The sequence below is a fragment of the Mauremys mutica genome, chromosome 8 (genome assembly GCF_020497125.1).
Source record: "Mauremys mutica isolate MM-2020 ecotype Southern chromosome 8, ASM2049712v1, whole genome shotgun sequence".
Taxonomy (NCBI): Eukaryota; Metazoa; Chordata; order Testudines; family Geoemydidae; genus Mauremys; species Mauremys mutica.
In genome coordinates, this window is record NC_059079.1 from 68,641,897 (window position 1) to 68,654,624 (window position 12,728).

General features: G+C 47.5%; 1 long non-coding RNA gene across 1 annotated transcript in view; it reads right to left on the reverse strand.

Annotated features, from left to right (window-relative positions):
• The window catches only part of LOC123376734, a 66,863-nt gene extending 56,851 nt beyond the window's left edge, over positions 1–10,012 (reverse strand). The window contains exon 1 of the long non-coding RNA XR_006581915.1: positions 9,963–10,012. This is a non-coding gene — a long non-coding RNA (uncharacterized LOC123376734). The remainder of the gene's footprint in view (positions 1–9,962) is intronic.
• Between the last annotated feature and the right edge of the window lie 2,716 nt (positions 10,013–12,728).

Below are 12,728 nucleotides of genomic sequence, written 5' to 3' on the forward strand. Positions count from 1 at the left end.
GATCTCCAGGAAACTCTTGTGAAGATACTGGGCAATCTGCTGCCACAGGTTCCTTAGCAGAGCTGCTTTGTTTCTCTCCCCATTAACAGTAACTTTCCAATGCCACTTTGCTGTCACGGGGGGGAAGGGTGCATACCATTGCTGCACACAGGTGAGCTGCATAGAGGCCAGGGCGGAAGCCGCAGGCTTGGAGAAGACCCTCCCTTGATTCCCTGCTTACCCTCAGCAGCGAGATATCTTCCATAATGAACACAGCCTGTGGAAAATGTGGGGACAGGAATTATTATCAGGCCCCCCATTACAGTGCTGGCTCTCCCCAAGAGCCATGTGCCCAGTGTACAGCAGGGTCTGGGAACAGTGATTTACCCTACCCCTGCAGCTACTCACCATTTTGGGGGTCTTGTGGCTCATGTGTGCTTGCCTGGGGTCAGCCAGCCAGTTAGTGACAAGGAGTAGCCAGCTTCCACAGTTCAATCGCTGCACCCTTCTCCAGCGACAGAGCAGCTCTCATTCTCTTGTCCTTGCGCCACAGGGCTCAGGCGAGCTCATCACACACTCCCATGAATGTGGCTTTCCTCAGGCGAAAGGTCTTCAGCCACCGCTCGTCATCCCAGACATGCATCACGATGTGATCCCACCACTCAGTGCTTGTTTCCCAAGCCCAAAAGCGGCGTTCCACTGTGGTCAGCACCTCCGTGAATGCCACAAGCAATCTTGTGTTCTAGCTAGTACACGTGGCGAGACCAATGTCGCACTCCTCTTGCCTTTGTAGTTTAAGGAATAACTCCACTGCCACTCATGACGTGCTGGTCACAGCGAGCAGCATAGTGGTCAGCAGTTTGGAATCCATTCCTGCAGCCCAAAAGAGGCAGGGCACGCAGTACACAAACCTTTGAAAGATGGCACCAAATGCGGACGGAAGCACAGGGATTATTGGGATGTAAAGCAATGCATCACAGGGCACTGGAACAGGACCTAGGATGCCCCATGACCCCCTCCGTCTTCCCACAAGTCTTAGCAGCAGAAGAGAAAGAGGTGCTCTGTGGGATAGCTGCCCAGAGCGCACCACTCCGAACAGTGCCACAAGTGTGAACATGCTATTGCACAAGCAGCTGTCAGTGTGAACGCACAACAGTGGTTTCCCTTCTGCGCTCTCTGAGCAGCGCTGTAACTGCCGGCACTGCAACTTTGCCAGTGTAGACGTGCCCTAAGATCGTGGGGAAGGGGGTGGACTTGATGTGGCCTAGTACTGCTTTCCCCTCCCTATGGCTACGATTCTGTGCATCATCCTCAAAGAGGCCTAAGCTACAAAGCTCATATCTGGATCTCAATTTCCCCCACATTTCTGGGATTTGGATCTGGGATTTTGGTTCCGCTTTCTCTCCGGTGGCAGCTCTGGCCTCTCTTTTGTGTGTGCCCCCCTGTGCTATTGAGATGTCTCTCTTTAGCCAGCAGCTTCTAAATGTGGTTAATTGACATGAGCTATGCACTCAGTGACACTGATGGGATGCAGCGGCTGCAGATGGAAGGGCTTTGGCTATGTTTGCACACAGACCACCATGGTTTAGGCATCACTTGCCTGTGCTGTAGCACTTCATAGCATACAACGCTAGAGGCCCTGCAGGTTTCCCATTGCTCAATCAAATGAGTGCTACTAAAGGGCCCTAATTACATCTGCTAATCCCCTGTTAATTATCAGGTGGCACAGACAGAAGGTCAACATGCACACACTCTGGGAAAATAACAACCACCTGGAATTGAGCAGCTCATGAGGGGAGGGCCCAGGGTGACAGCACATCCTCTCTGCTCAGCATACCAGGCAGGTAATCCCTGCTGCATCTCAGTGTATGTTTTATTCGGAGGAGAGGCTGGTGCCAAGTTATCCTGCCTCAGCAGAAACATCCTGACCCCATAGGACAGTCTGAGACAGGGCATTCAGCACGCGCAAGGTCACCGAGGGAGCAGCATGGGGGGAAGACATGGGCCCAGGAGATACCGGTCTGGGGTGGGGAGCTGATACAGGGTCGCAGGCTGAACAAGGAGGTGGAGAGATGGCAGCTGATGCATCCAATGGGATGTCAGCATGGAAGGTAAGTCACCCCAGCGGAGGCTGGGAGGAGAGGGCCAGGTGTCAGTCAGTGAGCGGCAAGGGAGGGAGGAATAGGTGAGCCCATCATGGGGGGGGAGGGGCAGATACTGCTGGATAGAATGGGACACTTTGGGCTGGTGTGTCAATGCAGCAGCACCACCTCTGGCCATGTGGAGCATCCCACCTGAGTCCACTCAGTCTGGCGGGGCTATCAGTCAGTTCCTGATGCCCAGGGTGTCTGAAAACCCACTCTGTTCTTAAGTCCCTCAAGGGGGCTTGTAGGGGAATCCAGGCCCATCCCTTCCACTGGGTTCTAGCTCAGGGCTCTTAAGCTAGACAAGCCAACTCCAGCCATGCCCTCCGCTCCCCCGCCAACCCCTGGCTCCTGGAGACTCTTCAGCCCACTGGTCCAGTTGTCCCCTCCTAGGGGGCTGTCTCTGAGCAGCTATTCAGCAGCTTTCTGGCAGGAGTTCCCTTCTCCAGCCTGCTCACTCCTCTGGTAGCTGCCCTCTTTCCCGCCCTTCCCAGTCCTTTTATCCTCCCAGCTACTGAGAAGCTGCCAATCAGCATCAGCCAGCAGTACCTGCACTAACCCCTTGGTTGCTTGGCCACCATGGGGTACATACACCCCGTGACAGTCCCAAAGGAGAGTCTGGAGTGTGAGGGAGGGATTGGAATCAGGAGAAGTGGGGACCCAAGGGCCCAACACCACCACACACGTCCCCTTGCTGGCTCCTGGCATGTAGGAGAAGCAAACACTGCTATGAAAGAACATGTCTGTGTCCCAAAGACCTCTTGGTGCCAATTGGCCAGATACATTGGGGTGCACCGTATTTTACAGGGATCCCCTGAGTCGGATATCTGCATTATAGGTCACAAGGTGGCATGTGAGATCTCTGTCAAGAGCCAGTAGCCCACTGGTCATCATAAGCATTGCAAAATGTGTGTACGGATAATATTGAAGCAGTTATGCAGCTGTACTGAAAATTATGTTCTTACAGTCTTGGAGTTAAGGCAGGTCACCAGGGGATAACAGACCTGAGATATGTGCCTTTCAACCAGGAGGTAACAGTCGCTTAACTCCCCATTTGGTCAGATGTATATATTTGTCTGCCTCACAATGGAGGCCTGTTTTCAGACTGAGCCAAGTGCCAGTCACAAGGTTGTACAATCCACAAGAAAGAAGATCTATATGTAACCCTTCTGCCCCTCTGAGTTGGCAGCAACAAGGGCCGGGTTCAGTATCCAGGGGTTCCGTTTCAATAACACAATGCAAAACCGGCTCGAGCCCCCACCCAGTGACCTGGGACAATTACCTACCACCCCCCCGGGCGCCTCTAGGAGGCAATACTTCCCCACTCGCAAGCACGAAGTCTGAGTGTAGCAAAATCCTTTTAATAAAGGAGGGAAACAATGTGGCATCACGTTGGAGAGACACCACAAACAGGACTATACACAAACCATAAGCAAAACCCACCTCCAAGTACATTTGGCACTGTCCTTAGGGTCTTAAGTCCAATCACCCCAAAGTCCAACAACCCAAAAGTCTCAGTCTCCGGTCAGTGCCACCCCAGAGTTCAAAAGTTTATCTGCAGAGTTTTACTCCCCCCCAGCCTGGGTGGAAATGGGGGGGGGTCACGCACACAGGGTGCTAGGGAGACCTTACGTGGGCCAGGGCCGACTGCCCCGCTTCTCCGTGGAGTTCTGCTGCAGCCTTCACCACGACTGGCTCCACTCCACCAGCTGTGCCGCTCCTCCAGCAGACCCGTGAACCACGTCAGCCGTCCTCCACAAACCGTTCCACACTGCTCACTGTTCCATGGGCTGCTCCAACGTGCTGCAGACTGTGCCGCTCTGCCAGCTGCTTGGTGATAGATCTTCAGGCTCTCCCACTACTTAACACAGCACTCAGTGATCTCAGCTTAGTAAGCTTAGCTCTTTTAGTGATTTCAGCTCTTAGTGATTTCAACTTGTAGTAGGAGAGCCCCACTGCCACATGGCCCAACGTGAATTCAGGTCAGCAACCTCTAGATGGACTCCTAAAGGATTCAAAATTAGCTCTGCTCTTAAACAGTGGAGAAAGTGCAATTGGTGTTCCAGGCCCTCAAAAGGGGCCCATACCATCAGGTACACACACCAGTCCCCACCCTCTCTCCCCTCACTGGGTTTTGGAACCCATGTCCCTTGTCTAGCAAGTACTATTTAATGTAGGTTGAGTCATTTCTGTCATAAAGCAGTCTCATAGTTCCTCATTCACATAATTAAGGTAACAGCCCCTTTTTTTCCTTCCTGCCCCAATAACAAAGAAATTGGGGATTCCACAGTGTGAAAATAACCATCCCATGCTGCTGTGTGTTATGCTAAGTGGAGTGGGTTTACCAATGCAAATGCACATTCCTAAAATTCCTTTGCCCACTCCTCATAATGTACCACCAGATGTCAGGGTAGATCTCATCCTGACTCTGCTTACATATAGGAGGAACAAGAACTGCAGGGGTGAGGGAGGAGTGTCCCCTTTATGACTAAAGACAAAGGATTGTTAGAGTATATCTGGAAGTACAAGAGAACACGTGGGATCCTTCACCTAGGAGGCAAGCTGACAGCATGTCTGTCTCATGAAAGGGGGATCACAGCCAAGCCTGGCTGTAAAATGCTGCCAAGACTTTGAGTGAGCAATACAGTACAAGACATGAGAGTATCTAGTTGGTTAAGTCTAGGTTCTAGAATGCATGTTATGATTTTATTTTACATTTGTTTCCAATACTTCTACTTGCTATTACTTGAATCCCTGGGCTTTGTTAAATACATTTATATTTACGATGAAATCAAATATGTCTTAGTGCTGTGTGTTAAGTGGAGCAGTGATCTGAGGTGGAACTGGGAAGCTGGGGTGTACTGCTTCTTTGGAAGTAGTGACTCTGAATTCTGAGAGAGCCCAGTGGATCAGGAGCCACTCAGAGGACTCAGAGCAGTAGTGCAGCTGTACCCCCTGGCTTGAAGTGGTTTCCATCATATACAGGGCTTACAGTTTGGTTCAGTGGCTCTCAGAGCCCCCACTGTACATATTGTTCCAGCACCCCTGACTCAGGGATTGGAGTGTGCCCTAAGAGAATCCCGGACAACACGGAACTCCCTGGTACGTAAAGTAGAACTTAGCTGGCCTGACCAGCTCAATACACCTCACACATTATTGTCATGATAGTTATTTACAAGGTGTCATCATTTGAAAACTAACACCATGCTGGTCAATTAATATCACTGTGAAATGTATGTGAAGTTATGAGTATTTAGATATTAGGCTTTGGAATCTGGAAACAGACCAAATAGGTTTTTTCCAGACAAAGGAGAATGGCCAACACCTCTTGGGCTCAATTGCAATCAAACCAGGTATGGCCAAGAATAACAGGCTCTTCAATTGCATTGGGGATTGCAAGAAGACCATTTGCATTGTAAAAATCACAGGAGACTGCAAAACTGAACATGACATCGGCTCTCTGGGGACACAAAGCTAAGCCCCCAGGAGGGCCTCCTGACTTTGAAAACAAAGATAAACTTTGAGGATATAAAGAACTGCAGCACCCTTTGAGTTCATGAAAAGCGGATCTTCTTGGCCTGGAAGGCAAGAGTAGCTGGAAACTGACTACAGGTGAGAAACCTGCTTAGACAAAAATTGTAACTCACCAAAATGAAGGTTTAATCTTTAGAAAGTGGGTTTGGTTTTGTTTTCTCTTGTACCCAGACCTGTCTCTTCTAGTCTGACTGTCACTTAAATCTCTCTTCTTTGTTAATAAACCTATTCTAGTTTTATCACAAAAGCATCTCAGTGCTGAGTATTAAACTGACGGGTAAAATCCACAGCCAAGCCACCAGCCTGGTGTGTGTTCTGCCTCTCTGGAGGCAGTGAACTTGGTAACTGCTGTGAGGGTCCAGCGAGAGGGACTAGGCACTACAGGGGAGGTGGTTTGGGGGAGACTCAGGGCTGGAGGAGCTCTGGGTGTCACCCTACAAGGAGTAACTAGGCTACTGAAAGCTGGGGGAGGCCAGCATGCTGTGAGAGGCTGCAAGTGTCAGGGCTCTGAGCCACAGCTGCACAGCACAGGAACACCCAGGGTTACAGGCAGGTGGTGAGGTGACCCCCAAAGTGTCACATGAGTGTGCCCCTTGCTAACCTGCAGACAGACATCAGGGTCTGTGAGGCCTAGGGCTGGTGTGGCCTGAGGAGTTGGGAAGCTGACCCCTGGCAGGGGCAGACAGGGCTTCTGCACGCTAAGGGCAGGCAGTAGCGAGGGTCCTCCCAGCCCTAGGGAAGTATCACACCAGCTATGGAGACAGGTCAGGAGCAAGCACAGTTTCAGTGAGGGCAAGGAGGTGGGGAGATCAGGAGAACAAGCGGCAGTGGGTGCTGGATATGATGCCCATCTGCTACCCATTGACATGGGTGGTCTGCTACTGTGATTAGCTGGGGGACAGCAAGTACTGCCACACCCACCCCCATCATATTACCCACACAGCTCTTCTCTGCCGCTGCCTCGGGGTTGCTGTTCTGCCCTCACTCCTGCTGCCCATCGGAGGGCACAGGCACCCGGGTGACTGGCAGATGGTTTACACATAGTGGTGGGGCCGAGAATTAGCAGCAGGTTTGACAGGACTGGGGATTAACTGCAGGGTTAGTGATAGGGCTGGAGGGGGGGTTAGCAGGTTTTAAATGGGTCCAGCTACTGCTTTCCTGCATTCTAGGGGGTCTATGATTTTTTATTGCTCTTATGGATGAACCCTCTCCTGAACCAACTGCACTGCTCCCCTCCCTCCCCCTCTCTCTCAGAGCACCTGCCTGCAAACTTTACTCACCTGGGGAGAAATTCACCCTGGCAGAGAGGGCCAGGACATGACCCATGCCCTACCTGAGTCCTACTTATGCCCTGCTTTAAATGGGACTCAAATGGAGCACAGGCCATGAAATGCACTGGGGTCATTTACCCTTAGAGTAGAACTCACATGAGGAGTTGCACTGACTGCAATAGGCCATCTGCGCAGGCCAGCACTGATCAAGGCGAGGAAGGGCTGTGCAAGCTGGTACATGTTCAGCAAATCCAGACAGTGAAATATGCTTCTTGCTCAGTGCTGTCTCAAGGCCTCTGTTAGCTGGAGCGTACAGCTATGAATCAGCCCTGGATGCTGCTGGCCTGTGGACTGTGCAGCTGGAGATGGGAAAGAAAGGAGCTGGAGCAGCAGCCTACACAGCCTCACTAATAACGGTGCTAAAACACAAAGGAAACCATGTACTCTGATTACCAAACCCCTCTGCAGCTCAGCCAGCAAAGGTCAAAGAGATGGCAGTGGAATAGGCTGGAGTCCAGAACTAACCAGTAAAGACCCAGAATCAGCAAGTTGTGCAACCCGCATAGAACCAGGCACCTGGAAGCAAGCCAGGGAAGCATGCCCTCTGATAAGAAGTGTTTGCAATTAACCAGCAAAGTGTGAACCCTGCAGTGACCTTCGGTTCATGTTTCTCCTTTCTGCTCATGCAAATTGGTAATCAGAGAGGGCACTAGTAAAGTCCCCAGCTCCTGACACAGACAGCTTACTCCTCACGAAGCTGCTGGTGTAGATGGGCTTTGGTAAGGTGCAGGTCCCATGGAGTGAGAAACACTACCTATGCACTGGTGCCCTTAGGGTGAAATGAGGGCCAGTGAGAGGCCAAGGCACCACATCAGCTCCTGCACGGAGGTGAATTTCACCTGTCGCGTGATGGACATTCAGGAACCCCCAGAATCAGAGCTGGGGAGTGAACCATTCCCAGGGTGAATCCTGGGTGTGAGCAGAACCAGTGTGAACGGAGACTGATTTTCACAGCAAATGCAGGCCCTTTTGTTGGCTACATAGCAGACAAACAAGCTACCTCACAAAAGCAGGAGAGAGGATAAGAACATAAGAACATAAGAAAGGCCGTACTGGGTCAGACCAAAGGTCCATCTAGCCCAGTATCTGTCTACCGACAGTGGCCAATGCCAGGTGCCCCAGAGGGAGTGAACCTAACAGGCAATGATCAAGTGATCTCTCTCCTGCCATCCATCTCCATCCTCTGACGAACAGAGGCTAGGGACACCATTCTTACCCATCCTGGCTAATAGCCATTTATGGACTTAGCCACCATGAATTTATCCAGTCCCCTTTTAAACATTGTTATAGTCCTAGCCTTCACAACCTCCTCAGGTAAGGAGTTCCACAAGTTGACTGTGCGCTGCGTGAAGAAGAACTTCCTTTTATTTGTTTTAAACCTGCTGCCTATTAATTTCATTTGGTGACCCCTAGTTCTTGTATTATGGGAATAAGTAAATAACTTTTCCTTATCCACTTTCTCAACATCACTCATGATTTTATATACCTCTATCATGTCCCCCCTTAGTCTTCTCTTTTCCAAACTGAAGAGTCCTAGCCTCTTTAATCTTTCCTCGTATGGGACCCTCTCTAAACCCCTAATCATTTTAGTTGCTCTTTTCTGAACCTTTTCTAGTGCTAGAATATCTTTTTTGAGGTGAGGAGACCACATCTGTACACAGTATTCGAGATGTGGGCGTACCATGGATTTATATAAGGGCAATAATATATTCTCAGTCTTATTCTCTATCCCCTTTTTAATGATTCCTAACATCCTGTTTGCTTTTTTGACCGCCTCTGCACACTGCGTGGACATCTTTAGAGAACTATCCACGATGACGCCAAGATCTTTTTCCTGACTCGTTGTAGCTAAATTAGCCCCCATCATGTTGTATGTATAGTTGGGGTTATTTTTTCCAATGTGCATTACTTTACATTTATCCACATTAAATTTCATTTGCCATTTTGTTGCCCAATCACTTAGTTTTGTGAGATCTTTTTGAAGTTCTTCACAATCTGCTTTGGTCTTAACTATCTTGAGTAGTTTAGTATCATCTGCAAACTTTGCCACCTCACTGTTTACCCCTTTCTCCAGATCATTTATGAATAAATTGAATAGGATTGGTCCTAGGACTGACCCTTGGGGAACACCACTAGTTACCCCTCTCCATTCTGAGAATTTACCATTAATTCCTACCCTTTGTTCCCTGTCCTTTAACCAGTTCTCAATCCATGAAAGGACCTTCCCTTTTATCCCATGACAGCTTAATTTACGTAAGAGCCTTTGGTGAGGGACCTTGTCAAAGGCTTTCTGAAAATCTAAGTACAAGGATGAAGTTTTATTCCCAGGACCAGTGCCTCGGAATAAAACTTCATCCTTGTACTTAGATTTTCAGAAAGTGCCTTGTTTTTCCAAGCCAGATTTGTTGCACGAGGTGGTGAAAGAACCCAAGAGGGAACTTATTTCTTGAACTCCTATATTTTAGTTTCTTTTCTTCATTTTTCCCCCACGGTCTGGGGGAAGCAGAGCAGCAGGAGTACACTAACATCTCCTTTTGACTTCAAGGAGCATGCGTGGCTTTCAGTATCCAGCTGCATATTAAACCCTTCAAATGCCTAGATCGCATAAGTAGGAAACAATACAGAGTGTTGTCATTTTAGATTGAACATCAAGAGCGAGATGCTGTCAACATGGCTAATAGCCTCATGTCTCTTAAACGAGGACACCAGGTGTAACAAAAAGAACATGAGTGAGCAGTTTGCAAACAAGGTACAGTGCTGCAAATAGTACAGGGTACAGCATAAAGAGAAACAAATCGATGGCAAAGACACAAGCTAAAATGTTTTTTAGGTAAATAATTAGAGATTGTCCCAAATTTTTTACACCTAGCATTGATTACATGACTTTTTATTTCCCTTTCATTCTTTATTTGCTTTCTATCATTATAACTCACAAATCTGCTCACTAGTTGTGTGATAGTAAGAAACTACTCACCAGAAAAAGTTGTTAGACGTCTCTGTAGTAGGGCAGTCCCCACCCCAAGCACCCCCCTCTGGCAAACTGTGGCACATCTGACATGCCTGCCTCGGTTTTCCCCTACATGCACCCATAAAAGGGAAGATAGTCTGTCAGTGTTCAGTTCAAAGTCCCACCTCTGGGCATAGTTTATTCAGGAACGCATTCAGTAATCTGCAAAGCCCTCATGATAAAACTGTTTGTCCCCAAGTACAGCGGGTACCAGAACTGCAGTTCTCTCCAAGAACATTGTTTCCAGGTTGCCCATCAAGGAATCTGCCTCCTGCACTAACCCTTTTGTCCCTGGCTTGGCTTCCCACCACCCTCCATTCATGCCTGCTGCAGAAGGGCTCCCCACAAGTGCTTCATTCATCCAGACCTCTCTGCTTGTGGGACCTACCCATGCTTCTGGGATTCAGGGTCAGCTTCCTGTGACCAGATGCACCCCTGTATTCACATCCAACACACCATCATACAGAATATGCCTTGTGAGGAATCATTTGAAAACTAATAACTCACTGGTCAATAATAGCATGATGAAATGTGTGTAGTAACATTATATGTAAAGTTGTGAAATACCCCTCTATGATGTTGGTGGGACATGTTCAAACCCATGTACCCTGATTAGGCAGAACCGGTCAAGCAGGACTTAAACAAAGGAAAGTGCGTTTATTGCGATTTACATATAAGTTGTAAATAGGATCCTCAGACAGCAAGAGGGGAAGACAGGAAACAGGGAAAATCTGAGCAAACAGTATGAAGCCTCTTTCATGACAAGACTCCATGTCTCCATCCTCACAGTGGGAAGGAACTTTATCTAGGGGTAATCCCCAGGAAAATGCATTTAAAATGGTGACTGGATTGTAAAAGTGAGGGGCAAAAACACCCCAAGTTGTCTCTTTCTCTATCCATCTCTCTCCCATTCATCTAAGACAACAAAAGAAACAGCCTATGGACTTTGGGAACAGATCCTGGCCTGAGAATTTGTTCAGCAATGTTACTGGGAACCTGTGGTAAGAATTTCACCTTGACCCAAGTCTAGTTGGTAAGTTAATACTAGGAAGCATTTTATCTTCCTTTCTCTTGTAACCATTCCTGATTATAATGCCTTATACTTGTACTCACGTAAAACCTCTCTCTTTGTAGTTAAATAAACTTCTTTTTTTCTTTAAATCAGAACTAATCTAGTGTTGTGAACCATGTGGGTAACTCCATTTGGGGTAACAGACTGGTGTATATGATACAACCTAGATGGAGTTACTACAAGGTGGGTGCATAACCAGTTGGAAAACTGTTTCCAGAGAGTAATCATCAGTGGCTCACAGTCAAACTGGAAGGGCATATAGAGTGGGGTCCCACGGGGATCAGTTCTGCATCCAGTTCTGTTCAATATTTTCATCAATGATTTAGTTGGTTATGGTAGTTCCTATGTATAAGCAGTAAAAAACATTTTTTACCAATTTGTTTTTTTCTTGCCTTCATGTTGTTTGCTGCCATTCATTTGTTGATTTTTACCTGTGTGTTGATTAAACAGTTTAGCAATGTTACACACATTGTAAATGATGTACAGCAATAATACAACAATACAGCAATAATACAGTGGCTTTTACAGAGAGTGTCCCCAGAATAATTCCTAGAGCAGATCTTTCAGAAAAACAGCCAGTCTTGATTTAAAAATTGTCAGTGATGAAGAATCCACCGCAACCCTTGTAAATTGTTCCAATGCTTAATTACCCTCATTTAGGTTGGATATTAGGAAAAACTTTTTCACTAGGAGGGTGGTGAAGCACTGGAATGGGTTACCTAGGGAGGTGGTGGAATCTCTTTCCTTAGAGGTTTTTAAGGTCAGGTTTGACATAGCCCTGGCTGGGATGATTTAGTTGGGGATTGGTCCTGCTTTGAGCAGGGGGTTGGACTAGATCACCTTCTGAGGTCCCTTCCAACCCTGATAGTCTATGATTCTATGATTCTATGATCACCTTATTTCCAGTCTGAATTTGTCTAGCTTCAACTTCCAGCCATTGGATCATATTATACCTTTCTTTGCTAGACTAAAGAGTCCATTATTAAATATTTGTTCCCTATGAAGGTACTTATAGACTGTAATCAAGTTATTCATTAACCTTTTTATTAAGCTAAATAGATGGAGCTCCTTTAGTCTATCACTATAAGGCAGGTTTTCTAATACTTTAATCGTTCTCATGCCTCTTCTATGAACCTTCTCAACATCCTTCTTGAACTGAACATAGGATTCCAGCAGAGGTCACATCAGTACCAAATGCCGAGGTAAAATAACCTCTCTAACTCCTACTCAAGATTCCCGTTTCTCCATCCAATGATCACATTAGCCATTTTGGCCACAGGGTCACAATAGAGGCTCATGTTCAGCTGATCATCCACCATGAACCCCAGATCTTTTTCAGAGTCCCTGCTTCCCAGGGTAGAGTCCCCCAGCCTGTAAGTATGGCCTACATGCTTTGGTTCTAGATGTATACATTTAGCCAGATTAAAATGCATATTGTTTGCTTGCATCCAGTTTACCAAGCGATCTGGATTGCTCTGTATCAGTGGCCTGTCCTCTTCATTATTTACCACTCCCTCCATTTTTGTGTTATCTGCAAACTTCATCAGTGATGATTTTATGTTTTATTTGAGTTCAGTAATAAAAACATTAAATAGTCTAGTGCCAAGGACCAGTCCCTGTAGGACATCACTGGAAACACACCCACTTGATGACGATTCCCC